This window comes from Numenius arquata, chromosome 3, assembly GCF_964106895.1.
Source record: "Numenius arquata chromosome 3, bNumArq3.hap1.1, whole genome shotgun sequence".
Taxonomy (NCBI): domain Eukaryota; kingdom Metazoa; phylum Chordata; class Aves; order Charadriiformes; family Scolopacidae; genus Numenius; species Numenius arquata.
This window is the reverse complement of record NC_133578.1, coordinates 4,781,047-4,799,575: the sequence shown is the minus strand read 5'-3', so window position 1 is coordinate 4,799,575 and position 18,529 is coordinate 4,781,047. Positions and strand designations below refer to the sequence as shown.

Sequence of the window (18,529 nt, the reverse complement as noted above, 5' to 3'; positions counted from 1 at the left end):
ACAGCTAAGATTGGTGGGAAATGCCAGACACAGCAGCATTCAGCCTACCGTGAGTCCAGTCTACGGTCTAGACTTGAACCCAGCAAGAGGCTTCATCGCAGGTCAATGAAAGCCAAGGCAGAAAGACTGTTTGTTCTTTAATAACATGGGCCAAACACGTACCATGACATAGAAGTGGGTTGTCTTATCCACCTCCCCTTGCCCGATTTCTACAGTGACCCACGGAAAAAAATTAATCACCAATTAGGAAAAAAAACAACCCACGTCTAGGTGAAAAGGATTGAGTTGCATCCATTCATAGGATAAAAGCAACCACGCCCATGTTTTTTCACAGGTCAAGTAATGAACACTGAGATGGGGAAACTGAGGCGGAGCTGCTCATGACCTACCTGAGGTACCACAGACAATATTAGACACCACTGCTCTTCCATCTGAGGTCCATGCTGCAGAAACCCCTTCCCAACAGCAGGACACATTTGCACAGTTACATTGAGGCCACTGAAATCATTGTCGTAATATATGAAACGTAGTATTTTATGCAGATTTGAGTTTTACTATTTGATTTAAAGTGGTAATGAATTATGCTCCTCGCCCAGGAAACACTCGAGTGAAGCTCCTTCATTCAGACATGACTCTTCTAAATTAACACAGAGAGGACTACATGCACGGCCACCATGGGATCCTCACTCCAAACGCCTGCCTGTACCTCAAGTTAATTTACCCAAATATTATTTACTCACATGCCTTTCAGTGTGATTATGGTTCTCCCAGATAAGTCGAGACATTTAAATTTTCCGTTTCCTTTTAATTTCTAAATGTTTACACACTACAGCCTGTTTATGGAACTGTTTACTAAAGCCAACGCTTGCGCCACTTTATCAACCTCCTCCACAGTTCTTCAGAGTTTTACTCCATCACAGCTCGTTTCTGGGCTGTGAAGAAACCACTCCCTCCCCTCTTTGTCAAAACAAATATTCCTAAACACCAGAGTCATCCACTTCACCCTGTGATGGAGTGCCTTTAAACACAAACAGACCCTTTTTTCTTCAGAATCACTACAACACACAAACACACACACACACTGTGAGCTTTACTGCAGTTGTACTCTTGGCTAACTGCTTTGACGATTTTTCGCCAAACCCCTCAATCTCCTTTCTTAAGTCAGTCATTGAAATGTATATTCTTTGATTTGGCATATTATTTTCACGTTTATCTACACTAAGCTGCATTTTCAAGCCACTGCCCAAATCACCTTGGAGATCTACCTTTTTCCCACTGCTCACCATCGCTTGTTGGAGCTGCTCTGGAGATACAACCAGAAGAAGTTCAATCACATTCAACAGCCTCATCAAAATCCATTTCCTATAGAGGGTACCCAAATGAGTCTGAGTTAAACCATTCCCAGCTCAGCGACTTAGCCACCCTCAAATTCTGAATTGTGGCTGAATTCCATACACATATGCTCTTAACACTTATGTTGGAGTTTTGACAGTCTAAGCTGAATTATAGACCTAAAACTGGCCAGTGGTGGCTCCTCTGAAGTACGGACACATCCCCGTGAGGATATACTTCTATACATTTACGCATGGGAAAAGCTGAAGGAGAAATAGGTTAAAGGATTTGCCCAAAATCACCGAGTCTGTGACTGAATTGAGAGGACCGATTTACCAAACCAAATTTAACGAACAGATTTTGAAAAAAATCATTGCCATTAAGAAGACCTGCTTGAGGTGGGAGAGGTCGGACTACCCAGACAGGCTGTATCCCCTGCCTTTCTTTAATCTCCTGGCCAATCATCCACTCAATGCACCATTTCTATTTCTGAAGATGTTTTCTCCTTAGTTTTCAGCCCTTATAAATCTGATCCATCATTGCAGAATTTCTAATAATATTAGATAAAACTTCACCGATCTCTCTCTGGAATAAACTATTTAATATCCTTTATTTAAGACATGTGTGTGCAATCAATTCCGTGGTATTTACTTGTATTACACACACAGTATCCATCATCTTGACAATTTTTAAAAGTTTTAGAACACCATTTCACTTAACAGTTTAAAAAAAAAAAAAAAAAGAAGAGATTTATTTGATGGTTAACTTTGGAACAAGTTATCTGCATTAACTTCCATTGTTTTGGCATAAAGTAGTTCTGTATATTTTACTAACAACAGTGGAGACATGATAAAGGATGTAGGCAGAGAGCCATAAACAGCTCTCGCCGCAACCCACAGTGTTCGTGTAAAAGCATTAATTTTTTCAGACTTTGATTGGAAGCCGTCTCTGTGCTCAGCCACTTGGATTTTACTAAATACAACCACGTATAAAATGTTGTACCTGAATAGAACAATTTTAACTGCGGAGAGACCACTGTAAATCATACGTAGTATAAACTTGTCCACATGATTGGAATGATATAATGGATATTGTAGTCCCTAACCACCAGCTAATGTTCTTTATGACACTTAAATAAATGACCTGAAAATAAACTAATAATAACATGGAATCTTCTAAACCTGTTCATGTGCATTTCCCAAATGCATGCTGGAGGAAGACAATGTCTAGTTAGCACATTTTTTTGTGTTTACATTTTCTCCAGAACGTTTTTGCTCCAGCTATTCTAGTTTTCCTTTTCCAAACTCACATTAATTCTTCTTTTCTGCCACCTTCCAGACAGAGTCATCTCTCCATCCAGTACCTCCCTAGATCTCGGCCATTTATAACCATCAAGAGCTTGCAGGATTTCTACATCTCCACCCAGAAGTCTATAACCTGGAAAAAAAACAAGTGCTCCAGTGTTTTACTTGGAGCCAGTATCTACTCCCACAAAGATCATCAGACTTCTTTTAATCCTTGTCTGAACTTCAGAAGACGCAACCTCAGAGAGGCTGGTCATGGAACAGCAGAGCTGGGGCAGGAGAAGACATAGGCTTAAAAGATCAGACATAAGGAAGAAATTTTTTACAATGGGGTGGTGAGCCACTGGCCCAGGTTACCCAGAGAGGTGGGAGATGCCCCATCCCTGGAAACATTCAACGCCAGGTTGGATGAAGCTCTGAGCAACTTGATATAGTTGAAGATGTCCCTGTTCATGGCAGGGGTTGGACTAGGTGACCTTTAAAGGTCCCTTCCAACCCAAACCACGCTATGACTCTAAACAAAAAAGGTAGAGGGCTACCACAGCAGATAGTCAGGATGTAGTTATCGAGAAGGAGGTACCATTTTTCTCAACCTTAGTTATGACGACCCACACTAGTCACGTTAAGCAAAATGCCATAGCGTTCTATTTTTAATATGGGAGAAGGATTTTACTGTTATTAATAACTTGTGGTTCTTGAAGTCTTGTACACGTGAAACTTTCCAGAAAAAATTATCACCAGAGCATACAAATATTAACACTTTCAACAGATTCCACAAGGTACTGTCCCTTGTATTTAAAAAAAACCCACGGAAAATGTTTTACTTCTATGCATAACTCATATATATTTAAACACTGAAAGTTCAGAACAAACAGTGAGAGACTTGGATATCTAATTTTAGCATCACGACTTGTTTTCAAAACTTTTCAAAACTATTTTTCTTTTATTTATTCGGATTTTTGAGGATCTCTGACACTTGTAACAGACAATTTTAAAACTTTATGAAGACTTTAAAACGAGTAAGCCTTGAAAACTCTCCCTTTTTGCATACTGGGTATAGAGGTTTAGTTAAAAAGATGGGTTAAAAATTAAACTCAGTTCATCTATAATAAAAATTCCATATACTAAAAGTCAGAGTTTCAATCTAAATATTTGCCATTTTGAATAACAGATTTTCTTAAACTCCCCAATCTATATATTATATATTTTCTTTTCATTTATGCCATGAAACCCCGCTCTGAGGAAACCCGTGAATTTTCCTTGAAGCAGACGTGCGTTTTCCCCATCCTCTTTCGTAACGTGTTGCCATGTTCCATCGTACATGTTTATTCACGGCGCTTCATTTGCCCCCGTGAAAAATTACTTATGGGATTTGGTTTCTTCTCGTGGCACCCAGAGTCACTTTGTGCACCATTTTATTAAAAACAACAACAAAATAAAGGATGGAAGGGGCCATGATGTCACTGCTCGATGAATAGAAACCACATTAGAAAGACTAATGAGTGCTGGTTTAGCTTAGATCAAATTATACGGGCAAGTTCTGTCTGTTGTGTACTGGCTTGAATAGTTGTTCTCGACGAGCAGGGATAATTTGTAAGAATGGATATAAGCTAAAAAAAAATTTTGAATTCATAAAACCTGGCCCTTTTGTAACATTATTTACATTTGCAAGTAAAGTTAAAGATACTTCCGAATGTGCCGTGGATTTTGTTTTGGTTTGTTTATTTTAATTATATTGCCATTAAAAAGTTTAAAACCAATAAAAGGAGCTGGTCATGAGCAGATATATTTAGAAGCCTTACCCAGGCCCTGGAGCCGGAGCACACACATTTTAGAGCTGCCGCGTTTCCCTCGTCACTGATGCACCGTCACGGCATAACTTACAATTCAACAAACTCACTGTCTGAGAATTTCCTTTGTCTTTCTTTAAACAGGATCACAATTGTCTCTTTGCTAACTGTAATATTTTTAGGAGAATTTATGTGACCTAAAACACTAGAGAGGTTCGTGGAAAGCTTCTGTTATTTTAATACCTGGAGTCCATTTGACTTATAATGGTTGTGACGGACAGTCATTTTTGTCTTTGCAATAACCGGGAAATTCCACTTTTCCAGTATCTGCTTCCCTGAATTTATCCTGTTCCCAAGCTGAATTTGTTCCCATAACTATTACAAATATACACAAAACTATACAACCTTGCACACATATTACTGGCCAAGCACTGTACAAATACCAAAGCCGCATGGATATCTCTGAGCTTTTTTAAAAGTCTGAATTTTGTCCACTCTGTTCTAAGGAAAAAAAAAAAAAGAAAAAGTCATGAAAGCAGTTCTTTGGAGGCCAAACTGGAACAGACAGCAACTACTTGGGGTTTATATTAGTATATAAATTTATAAATCTATATTTTTAATATTTAATGTTATGAATCACCTGATAGCAGTAAAACTGACACATTTATATTTACCTGCTTCTCGAAAGATTGCAACAAATGATGAAACTGGGAGACTAGTCTCAGTTCAGTGATTTTTTTTCTTGATTTTTTTTTTTTTCCCTCTGCAACTACTGTCACATTTTGCTCTACAGCAAAAGAGTGTGATCAGGTGTCCCAAAGCCGTGCTACAGTTCAAACCTCAAAGCTCAAAAGAAGATTCCCGATATTTCGGGAATTTGATATTAGGGTTTATTGAAGTTGTCACATACTTTCGGGGATCTAATTTCACTTTCTGATCTTTAGCAATGGTTGTAATTCTTCATTCAGAAGAGGGAAGAGATTACTTGTCAGCAGTAATCTCTAACACAGATAATGCCATATAAATATTAGGGGCTTATAAGCATGGACAAGGATTAGGAGCAAAGAGAGAGAACAGAAAGAAAACCGAACAGAGCCAAGATTAAGCACTGGGAAGGGCACAGCAAAAGAAAATACAAGGTCTGTGGCTGAGCTTGTCTTCCCACAGTAGAATATATGGGTTTTTTCCGGGTAGAATAAGAAGGGTTTACACAGATTCCCCTCTTTGTGAACTGCAAGATATAGAACTATGGAGATATTATTTGAGATGTGAACTTTTTCCCCTGTCATTGTTTTCTCTCATCTTCCTTCTTCCCCGACGCAGGAGAAATACAGAATAGTCTCAGGGAATCTTTGAGGTCGGAAGGTCTCTGGTCTGACCTTCTTCTCAAAAGGACATCCGGTTGGGCCAGGTTGCTGGATGAAGAAGATGAAGGATGAAGAAGACCTCCTTCTGAAAAATGAGGCAAAATATTGCTGTTTTGGCAACAAATTAGCTGAATGCAACGGCCCTTGTCACTCCAGAGGTGGGCCTGATGAGCAGGCAGGACCCAGAGGTGCTCCTGGAGAAGGGAGGATGGATCCAGATCAACCACAGGCAGCTTTGGCTCAAGGGGTAACTTGGTCCATTGGAGCGGGGAAAGATGACACAGGCAGGAGAGGAGAGGCGTCAACAGAAAAGACAGCAGAAGAGAATCAGAATAATTCTCAGATTCCTCAAGCCATAACTTCTACATATTTCTCCAAATAATTTCTGAGCAAAATCCTTCAGTATCTATTATCCATATTTGACACTGCCAAAAATTCACACTTTGACTTAGCTTTTCCTTTTCTTTCCAATCTAGATTCACTCCCAGTCAACAACACTCCTATTAGTTTATTCGTTAAGGTGCCACACCTGTACCTCAATATAAGGAGGACGATCAAACGGATCTCTAACTTTCCCCCCAATATTACAGTTGAATGTCTAACATTAAGACGGCCTCTCAAGATGCACTGTAAAGCCTACATCCTAGATGACCAGGATTTTAACTAAAGTGTTCTTCAACTCTTATTCCTGAAAATACATGGAAAGGTACTACCTTCCAAAACACAAGCCTGCAGTGAAACTACACAAAACAGGAGCAAAGGCAGGTGAAACTCCTCCAAACCAAATATAACCCTGAAAGTCGAAGCGTTCCCGGTTTTGAGTCCTCTGTGCTGCTGCTCTTATTGGACATCGGTTCAGCCAAAAGCACGTCTACCCTAATCCAGGACTCGTGGGATTATTACATTTTGTTACATATTTACTCCTGACAAATGACTTCAACAATACCTTAAGCGCTTTAGGTCTGGAAAAAAAAAAAAATCAAATAGTGATTACTCTGCATTTTAATACCAGAAGGGAGACTCTGGACCCACTGAAGTCAAAGGCAAAGCTCTCTTTGACTTCAAGAGAGAGAGAGTTCCACCCTAAATATATTATTTCTGAATTCACATCTTCAATTCCTTGAAATCCTTTAATGTTAAAAGTAAGAATCTGCGCAGTTATAATTTCTAAGAACATCATGCTCAGCAATGAAATGGTGATAATTTAAAAACTCCTTAGCAAGACGGTAATGAACTACAATACATATTTTATAACGCAGATGAAAATAACTTCTGCATTATTTTGCGCAAGGTATGAAAACACAAATTAATTGATAATTCAGGAAAAAAAAAAAAGTCATTTTCTCTATAATTAAACATCACGACTGCGTAGATCTGCTACACCGAGACTGCGAGGTAACAGATACACTTTCAGAACACTAAGAGTCACCTTGATAACAACTGCCAGGAATTTAGAAATCGTTGACTTGAGTTCTGCTTCTGCAGAACTTCAAAAGAATGAATTACACTATGGGGAAAAAAGTCAGGCTTCTGAGAATTGCAAGGTTTTTAAGATTCTTTAGGATTCTAAAGGATTGGTCATGTTTATTAGTGCTTACTTAAACAGGAAGAAAAAAAAAAACCCAGCTCAGCTCTTGAGCGCTTATTTAGAAAATGCAAATTTCACGTATAGCTCCAAACAATACAGTATCTCCTCTTGCTCAACAGAACTGGAAATGGGTGTTTGAAAACTGATATCACACCTTAAATCATCTTGTCTTTTATTTCTTTTTTTTTAATTAAAGCTAATACCAGGATCCTGTAACATATAATTTCCTGTTTTGTGGAAATACTTCTAATCAGGATATATAGGATGGATGTCCCCTTTAAACAGGCTGTTTTGAAACATACGCAATGCAGAAGGGAGTGCTATCGTAACACTTCAATAGTTAAGTGACTTTATGAGAAAAATACTTCCAAATGTTTCCTAAAACCTTCCAAACCGCACCAAAGAACATTATCGTAATATTATGTTTCCCTATGGCCTCCAATATTTAAGCTTGCTATTCTCGAAATGATACTTGGATGAAAAATATAAGTTTATGTAATGTATAAATTGTTCCTCGAAGAAAAGTTGCCTTTAAAATTACTCTGTATAGATGTCAGATATTTTACATTTTCAATAGCCTTTCCGTATTAATTGAACAACTAGCACGCTAGCGCTCTGGGCTGCACGGGAATAGTCTGTATTTTAAAACTGAACAGTCGCCGTGTGATCTTATTCATAGCAAATACTGAAAACAATAACTGTCCTGACCGATTACATCTCAAGTTACCCTTAATAGATATCCATATTTCTTGCACAGTATACATAATCCATATAAACTGTATACCATATATCAATAACATATTCCAGCGAATCCACCATCAAAGAGTTGGTTTATAGTAGGTTTTTCATTTGACTGGGGGTTGTAATGTTCTGTGCGAGCGTAAGCGAACCATTTCAGTGATTTTGCCAGCAAGCTGCTTTTTGGCAGATTATTGGCAGTACATATTGGCAACAAACTAGTGCAACTAAGCCCTTCTTATAACTTACAGGTAAATAATGATTTTAATAAATTTATGTAAAATGTTCCACTTGCTGACATCTGGTTTTGATAATTCACTCGCCTGCGCAAATGCAAACTTCTGCATGTTTTTTATCAGGAAAACACGTATTTCACCTTAATTATTTAACACTTTCTCGGGTACCCCAAGAAAGAAAGAAGCAATGAAGCCGACTTTCACTTCAAGGCTTAACTGAAGAAAGCTTTATCTGAAAAGAGAGCTAGAGAAATTAACTCAAAATAAGAATTGTATGCACACCAAAAAAATCTAAAACACATTTTGTCATCAATACAACATCCAAGTAGTAAGAAAAACACAGGGCTATTGTAGAGTTATCTCAACCCCAGAAGGTCCAGTCAACCACCCCTGGCCCTGAGGACTGTGGGGTAATGCAGAGATTGACCTCCATTTGAAAATGTGTTCCTGTACTACACTTATTTGCTTTTTTTTTTTTTTTTCTTTGCACTACCACTGAAGTTTAAATGTATACGCATTTGTATCTCAGCTTGGCAGTGTGGTTTAGAGGAAACTCTGAGTATTAATCCCAACTTTACCAGTGGGTCAGTGTCTTGTTGTCCAACCGCCAAAAGTCTCTCGCCATCTCTAGAACTACAACGGCAGTAGCGCTCTGCCCTGAAAGGATCAAGTTTTTGTCAGAAAGCTCTAAAAATGTTATTACTACTAGTGGCAGGGTCACCAAAGGGGAAAAAAAACCCACCAACAACCAAAACCCCAAAACCTTGGACTTCCTTTTTTTTTTTTTTTTGTGGCATAAATCAGGATGACTGATTTAAGATCATTCAGAATCTAACCTTCAGCATCCAGGTACCAGAAGGTTACTTGGGGAGCCCGCACCACCAAATTCCTGGAAAATATATGGGGCCCATCACTGAGCTACCTATGATCATAGAATCATCTAGGTTGGAAGGGATCTTTCGGGTCATTGAGTCCTAATGCTGCCAAAACCACCACTAAACCACGTCCCTCAGCACCATGTCTGCTTGTCATTTAAATACCTCCAGGGATGGTGACTCCACCACTTCCCTGGACAGCCTGTTCCAATGCTTGACAAACCTTTTGGTGAAGAAATTTTTCCTAATATCCAATCTAAACCTCCCCTGGCACAACTTGAGGCCATTTCCTCTTGTCCTATCGCCTCTGACTTGAGAGAAGAGACCATAATTAAGGGAAGGCCTGTACTTTGAGAGGTTTGACATAGCAAATGTCCACGTCTGTTCTGCTTGTGGATACATCTCAGTTCTACTAAATAACTGCTTTAAATGGGGCCTGTAATGAGGAAGGAACAACTACTGAACACCAGACTTTCTTTGTTCCAAATTCAGCTCAGAATTTGCTTGTCGTTTTTGAGCGTTTATTCATTTACAGAGTCAGCAGTTTAGGATTTTGTAAGGGCTTGGCAACATGGTTAAAACCCAGTGAATTCTTGTTGAGATCTATTGGACGTGCTGGTAAAACTCATTGTTGCTATAGTGGACTTGCTTTTAATTTGATCTGTTTCAAGGATTCGGTATCCTTCCAGCACGTTAGAAACCTAAGGGCATATATTCGTATTGTTTAAAGGCAGGAAATTCTGTGAACTGAAATGAGAACATATCCCTTTTGCCTTTATGGACTTTTGTTATTTTCTCTTCCTTTTGGGGTTTTGGAAACAAAACCAGTGAAAGCTGAAAGTTTGAACAATAGCAAATTACTTTCAAGGAAAAAAAAAAAAATTAAAATACTAAGCATGCTTTTATAACTTTATTCATACACTTTGTATATATGTAAATTGGACTCACCCAGGCATCAGAAAACACTATTTGCAGCAGGGCCTTAGACTGCAGCAGGATCATACTGGTTTTGTCATAAAAGACTGTGGACTTTGCTGTTTTACTTTATTATTATTCCTTTACTACCTTCTATTAACTTGTACCCCACTGACTTCATGACAGAGCCGATTTGTTTCATGCTAACCACAGAACTGGGGCAATCACATTTTTATTGTAAGGAAAAAAAAAAAAAAAAGACAAATTTTTGTAGCTCTTTCACTTTAACTCCTTGTCCGGAGAGTCCCACATCCCTCTTTTAATTGATGCAAAAGGTAGGTGGGAATTCTGGGACCACTGATACTATACAGTATCTACTATGGGAAATGAAAACTGATGAAAGATGACCAGGGAATGATACTCTGCTAAAATTAAGAGCTGGATAGATACTGCCCTTCAGACAACTACAGCGGGAACCTTTCTTAGAGCAGTTCTGTACTAATTAGCAGAAGGACTGGAGGCAGAGTGGCTGCATGAGCACCGAGACCCGAGCTCAGCAGGATGCGTTTATAGAATCATAGAACGGTTTGGGTTGGAAGGGACCTTGAAGATCATTGAGTTCCAACCCCCTGCCCTGGGCAGGGACACCTCCCACCAGACCAGGTTGCTCAAAGCCCTGTCCAACCTGGCCTTGAACACCTCCAGGGATGGGGCAGCTACAGCTTCTCTGGGCAAAATTATCCTAGTGCAGTGCCAGACAAATACGTCCAACACTGCTTTTGGTATTCAAACCAGCTTGGTTAGAGCAAAGAATCCTTGTTGCACATAATGAATTATACTCTACTACTTTATAAGATTAAGGTTATAGATTACAGCATGGTTATGGCTCTCTGGAATACTCCTGCCTCATGATAGGCTCTAGAGATCCAACAAAACCTGGTGGAGGAAAGCTCATGTGTGGGAACCTCAACTGCTGCCACTTCAGCAAGAGCCTGAACACTTACCCAGCAGTGTTCCTTGCATACGGCGTGTACCAAGCTGACTGTTCCTATCTAATAAGCTTAATAGCTAAATATCAATTACAGTGGGATGCAAGGCTTGAGAGAGACATTCGACACCCAAGAGCCGGCTTGGCCACTGGATCTCTCCTAGCTAGTGTTTCTCCACACTCGCTAATCCTTCTTCCTGGACAGCAGCGATTATGACATTGGTGAACTGCAGGGCTTCGGTTTATTCACTTTCATTTGGCACAGAGCTTCGTGCCCATCTCATCTGCTCTCAGAGGTTACGGCAACTGAAGCGGGGACCCCAATGAGCCACCATCAATCATCACAGTAAACACAGCTTAGCTGTTTCCAAGCAGTCGAAGCCTTTGGTGGAGAAAAATCTCAGTAAGAGATTTGAAAGAGCATGAAGAAGCGGCTTTACTTTAAGTGCTCACAATAATGACTTCCAAAGACACACTCCTGACCATCAACCCCAGGGAATAAAAAGCTGAAATGTACTCATGGTCATCCGTGGATTATCTGTCTTGTAGATCTCTACGCAAAAGCAAAGGGGATCCATAACTACCAGCTGTAATACATCTACGCTCTTCCCTGCTGAGGTATGCAACAACGAGAAAGGTTTGGTTCTCACACCAGACATCAGGAGATACATCACCTTCCTGACGGAAAAAGCCGGGATCCAAAACCTTGCACCTATGATAACCACAATTATCCCAACTATTCCTGGGGTCACATAACAATGCATTCTCTTATTCAGAGTAGACTAATTTAAGTTTTGCCCAAGTGGTTAAAGAACAACTAAGATTTTATCTCAAAATGTAGCAGCATACAAATGTTTACATCGTATATTCAACACACATATGCACAACTGACCGTAAACCACCAGTTTACAGGTCCCACTTCCCTTATTCTCGGTTCTTCTGAAAATGCAGTAAAAGACTCTTAGGGCAAAAAATTACAACTAAGTTCATGAACTACACCAAAAATTGGCTGTGACACCATTTATTAAAAGTTATGATAAACTACAAGGTCCAAGTAAAAGTAGCAGATGCACTGTTTGCTAAGTCATAGCTGCAGACAGAACTTTTTGTGCCCAGATCAAAAGAACAAGGTGTTCATATAAATGGCATTTTATTTTGATCCTATTATTCTATATGAGCTCGAGGAGAGATCAAAGGAAAAAGTACCCAGGTTTCACTATTAACACTTAACATAGCTCCAGTCAGAAAATCCTTTCCAGATTGCCAGCGCAAAATTTAAAGCCCAGCACATTTTTGTTGTTCTGTTGGGTAATATACCTGAAGGCACGCTTTTGATTCCTCCACCACCTTTTCCATTGTGGAAAATTGCTTCTGATATCTATAATTTCAGTTATTTTCATTTTTATGACAGTAAACCCCAGAGAGACAGCCTAGCTATGGGGACTACACCGGTTTTGGGTCGTACCCGCTGTCCCAGAGAGACAGCCTGCCCTGAAATAGCGACAATATTTTACTGACTGCATCCAACTGTCGGGAAATTCAATACCGTCGGAGTCAAGCACTGAAATCTGGTTCAGCCCCTGCCAATGGCAGTTCCACTCGAAGCAAAACATACCAGCTTCAACCCAGTATGTAAACAAACCTAATGGGCCTTTAAAATAGGTGAAGGTTCCTCCTGGTAGCTGGCAAGAATAAATGCGCTTTAATATGTTGTATTGCTTATTATGACATTACCCAGGACTACTACTATTAATTAATGGTTCTACTGCCTCTCTTGGAACCCAGCGATGTTGCATAAAGGAAAAATAATAGTATATTATATTTCTTACAAAGCCAAAGTATGCTAACAAATTTTAATATTCATGCTTTCTTTGAATGTAAGCATCTCGATGACTCAGCAATTTGGGGCAGTCGTTTCAGAATTTCACTTCCTGAGGATTTCTTTGACATACTATGACTGCAGAAATCTGCTAATAAACAGGTACAAATTATCAGATTACCTTTGGAAAAAACAGAAAGCTAACATTCATTAAAAAGAAAAGAAAAGAAAAGAAAAGAAAAGAAAAGAAAAGAAAAGAAAAGAAAAGAAAAGAAAAGAAAAGAAAAGAAAAGAAAAGAAAAGAAAAGAAAAGAAAAGAAAAGAAAAGAAAAGAAAAGAAAAGAAAAGAAAAGAAAAGAAAAGAGCATACATTCTTCTTTCCTACCTTGCCTCCTCCTCCCCACTTGCTATTAAAGCATTCGTGTTACAAAGTCGTTCCAAAGTTTAATGTAAATGCCAAAAAGTGGGCACCGATCCCACATGAGCTGGCTCAGCCATGGCCCACCATCTTGAACGCATTCGTTTTATCCAACCCCGTTCCAGGAGGGCGTTTGTTTTGGGGTTGGGGTGGGGCTTTTTGACTTTTCTCTAGTACCAATAGAATGTACATTCTCGAGGAGACGGGAATTCACGACTCTGGGAACTTGCACAGCCAATGCTAAATACACATAGGTGAGCTGTGGCCTAGAATGAACATTACAGTTACGGGTTAAACAAGACAAAACATCTCATGCACAGTCAGAATACGTTCATATTACACACAGCAGCCAGCTGGCCACAAATCCAAGAAGTAAGCTGGAAAGCTTTAGAGTTTAAATGGATGGATACAGATCTAAATGGAAGAACAGTGGTTTGTCGCCATATGAATGGCTTTTAACTTAAAAGAGTGGATTGCTTTTAGGAAGGTGTTCCAAAAAGTAACCTTGTTGAGATGAAAAAAAAAGAAAAAGTATGATTGAGACATTCCATATATTTATATTTTCTATTTTGAGACAGAGAAGTCTGACTCAGCATATCTGAACAATTATAACAAGGCTTTACATACAGGTGTTCCCAGTGAACAGAGACACAAGTTCTTTAATGACACCTCTGCAGCTGATGATCCACTAACAGGATTACTCTAGTAATTAATTTCAGATTCAAATTACCATGAGCTGAGCTATGAGAAGTCATGAACCATTTTTCTTGCCATATTTCCAGCTGTAACTAAGGTATGCTATAGCCTTCTCTACTCTCTCTCTATGGATCACCAAACCCATGGCCAATGACCTTATTTGTGGACAAAGCCACCAGACAACCTTGAGGCCGCTGAAACACCACCTTCCTGGCAAGGCACAAAGGATGAGAGGCATTTCTGAAACTTTCCTCTCTTTTTATTAAACAAGTATGAGAACTAGCAGAACCTTTTGGAACATAGACCCAAGAAATGTCCTACGAGGTTTTCATAAATGGAACCAACCCCAACACCAGCTAAACTTTAAAGTTATAAAGGAACTTCACATGCATGTTTAGATTCATTTATACATTATATATATGTGTGTATCATCATAGCAATCAGGTTGGAAGGGACCTCAAGGATCACCTGGTCCAATTTTTCTTGGCAAAAGAAATAATTTCTTTGATGTTTAAAAGTGGTTGTAAACTCATGGTTTTGATGTACTCACTGTTGACAGAATCAGATGGAAATTGTAGGAAGACCGATAACGAGTTTGCTCTCCAAAACCTTTCTCCTACAGCTCTGAACTGACTGAATGGGAACTGAGAGGGAAAGAACAAAGATTTGCTGTTCTTTACAGTCACGCAACGAAACTGTAGGTTAAGTACAGGAAGTATTTGCAGATTTCAGATATTTTGTGGACCTTTGTTGCTTTTTCCTTGCATTCAGATCTAATCTCAGCCCAGCATGGAGCTGGACTTTCATGTTCTGCGGTCCTTCACTACCAGAAAACCCAACCCACTGGGACACTTAAGCCAAAGTGGGCTCAAGACATAGTTTTTAACTTCAGCTTTTTTGTGGGCTAATTCCTGATGCTAATGCATGAAGGAAAACAATGTTTCACCAAAAAAAAAGAAGGCTTAAAATTATACTGCTGAATAAATTAATAAAAATATTTTATATATATTCATAATAGAACACGCCTACAGACAGGAAAGATATAGCTATAACTTTTAGAAGAAATTGGATAGACAATTTGATGTTCCCCATCAAATATGTCACAATCAGGTGATCTTTAAGCCCCACAGGTACAAAAACACCGAGAGTTTCTTTTTTTAAAAATGTCTGATACCAAATATGCATATACCTCCAATTCCCTCAAGTTACCATTAATAACTACTACAATATTTTTAGAAGGTCCTTCAAACTGAAGGGTAGTATTCTCACTACAATTCTGAGCAAGCACTAAATTGTGTTTGATTCTTTAGCTTCAATCAAGCATCAATTTTGGATTATTTGTTTGAAGTCAGAATTCTTAAAATAAGCCAGTTTTTTATAGAATCAATTTCTGGGGAAAAAAAAATCCTCTACAATGAGCGTAATCAGCTATTCTAATATAACTGGCTCTGATTTAGAGGGAAGGTACATGACCATATATATAAAGAGGGCTGTATGATTAATTCAAGAGGTGTTTCACAGATACTCACTTGAATAAGCATAAACACCTCAACATTATTCTAATTTCTTTATGCTGCTACATCACCTTTTCTCAGAAAGATTTTTGTACTAACATCAGTATTTCATCTTGCACATCTTTTCCTATTGTCACTGTTATCCAGACCTTTTTTCCCCTTCCTCTCCAAATCAAATGTTTCCTTAGTTCAGGAAGGCATCCTAGTTATAGTCCACACTCATATTTTACTGTGCTCTTCCTGGGCATTGGTCATGTGAAATGCTGAGCATTTTCTTACCACACTGGCTAAATAGGGCTTTGAGCATGCATGGCATGATGCAGGAGAAGGGCTCATAGCATGACAGGCAACTCAAATATCGAATTTGTCAATCAGCAAGATTTAGCATTGAAAATAGTTCTGAATATGAATAGGAAAATATCTGGCTGTCAGATATCCAGAAGCTTTATATGCCAAAATTAGGGAAATTTCCAGCTCTCCCAAGAGCACTCGGCTAACTCTTGTTGGATAATCAGAACCTTTGGGTGCTTTCTGCAAGCAAGTCCCTCTTATTCCTTTATTGTCCTTCGTGAAGAAAACAGGAGATGAAACACTCACCAGAAAGTAACAACACCATTAACCTCTAAGCACCTTGGATTTTGGTAAACAGTGAGATCACTGGAAATCTTAGCTTCCGTAGGCAAATTAGAGGAGAATAATGGGACTGAGCAAAAAATCACGGCCTATGTTCATCAATATGTGCCTTTTATGTAAACTAGATTGTTAATTGAAAACCAGTTTTCAGAGTCTCTTAAGAGGCAATCACCTTAAGATTAATCAAAGTGCTGTTTTGTTGTTGTGTTTTTAATGGGGGATGTGCTCCTTTGGAGGTTCAGAAAATTGCTTGGAGCAGAGACTGCTGCAGTCAAAGGCTCTGGGGTTCATGTCTCAGAGCCCATCCCTCCCACGGCAGGAGTGAGCACTGGTGGCTCTGCTCACCTCATCACCCCTTAGCGAGTGACAATGCGCAGTTCCCTGGCTGATGTCACTGAACAGCGGCAGGAGGTAGACCTGATAAACCAGCAAATGGACCTGGCTAAAGAGCAGAAGATACCGGGATAACAGGTGCTGTTGAGGCTTGAGATGAGGGCAGGTGACACCCTGCAGGACCTATCACAGAATCATAGCATGCTTTGGGTTGGAATGGACCTTAAAGATCATCTAGTTCCAACCCCCTTGCCTATATGTGTCCTGGCAGGAACATATATGGATGAAGAATAGACCTGGTATTAACAGGATCTACTTAAGCAGGACCATGTGGTTGACATGGGTCGTACAAGGTAGTAGGAACCAAGATGGCTGGGGTTGGCTCACCAGCCACTGCATTAGGTCATGGTCCCCAGAACAACAGAATTTCAGCTCCCCTTTTGCAGCTGATCATCACCATGACCCTAATTTTCAACCCTTTCTCTTCTCTGCACTCATTCACCTATGGCGTTCCCTGTTTGTTATTTCTACTAAAGTGACCTCTAGGAGGTACCCAGAGCAAAGTCTTCACAAATAATTTCGGGTTTTTTTCTATATGCCTCTCCTTAAAAATATTTTTTAACTTACTTGCTCGGTGCCTAGCAATGACTCATTAAAAAAATAAATCTCGTAATAACAGCACAGTGATAGATATCAAAGGTGAAAATTGGCAATTACTTAGCACTCAAACAGCCTGAAAACATCTTCAAACAGCGTATAGAGGAAAGGTCTGGGCTTGTCTACAGACGCATTTCTTTAACATTTTTTGACCAATTTATTTCAGCAAGAATGAGCAACTTAAATTTTTCAGTGTCTTCAAGGGCATTATTTCATGAATTTGAATAAAAGGCAGAAAAGTATATATAAATGTTTAAAAAGCAGCCAGGAATACGTGCAAGAGTTTTCATGGAAATAGTGCAATTAGATTTAAAATACCAAATACTCAAATTACATCTGACACTTGGTCTGAGTCGCTTTTGAATTTGTACCTATGAACAATAAAAAAAAAAAAAAAAAAAAAAGAAAAAATTGCGGTTCTGAAGGAGACTGATTATTTCCTTTGCACTATTTTACCACAGAGCAGTTATTTTCTCCTTCTACCAGATCTGACAGCCACTCAAACGCTCTGGTTTTGCTGCACACTAAAGCAGAAATACGATCCCTACTTGGAAACTCCTCTCAAAAATGTTTTCTTCTGTCAATTCTCAGTAACTTCATTCACTAACAAGCGTGACTATTGAACTTTTAAAGTATCAATGTTTGGTCGTCTTCCTGAGTTTACATATTGCAGCTGCGGGGAAGAAAGATGCTGAAAGACTGCGATCTCTCCCCATGGTTTAGATGCTTATCGTAACCTTTTGTGATATTTAATTGGCACCGCTTTCTCCTCCTTCGTTTCCAAATGGATGATTCACAGACTCGGTCTTCCAGGAACCAACCACTTTAGCTGTTCTCTGCACTTCCTTCAGCTCTTCCTCAGCCGCAGCCAGCCCTCTGCTTGACCCCACCTTTAATAAATGTTCGACTGCAGAGTCTCAGCTAAAAGGCATATTAAGCCTTCTGAGAAAAGAATGACTAACCAACACCTAAAACCTAGAACAACAACAGCAAGTTTGCCAGAGCATCCTGCTGCTGCTGCTGCAGCTTCTTCAGAGAAGAGGCCAGAGTGAAGAAGAAGGTGAAACTCAGATTTCTTCACCTTCTTATTCAATAACAAGACAGTCTGTGGTCTGATATTCTACCCTGAGTTATACACAGGATGTTAATCACAGATTAATGCAAAACTAGAGGGGTAGAGTCGACACTGGGTACTCTTCACTGTTAATTTCAAGTTCCAACTTGCAAAAGACTAGGTCAGCAACCCTAGTGAACTTCAGTTCACTAGAAAAGAGGAACAACTCACCACCTGCTTGTCCCGCTCCACCTACCACACTCGGACTTCTC

The 18,529-nt window shown here is 39.3% G+C and overlaps 1 protein-coding gene across 1 annotated transcript in view; it reads right to left on the bottom strand.

Moving 5' to 3' along the window:
• The window catches only part of GTDC1 (glycosyltransferase like domain containing 1), a 133,114-nt gene that overhangs the window by 38,468 nt on the left and 76,117 nt on the right, over positions 1–18,529 (bottom strand). The gene's annotated exons all lie outside the window — the stretch shown is intronic.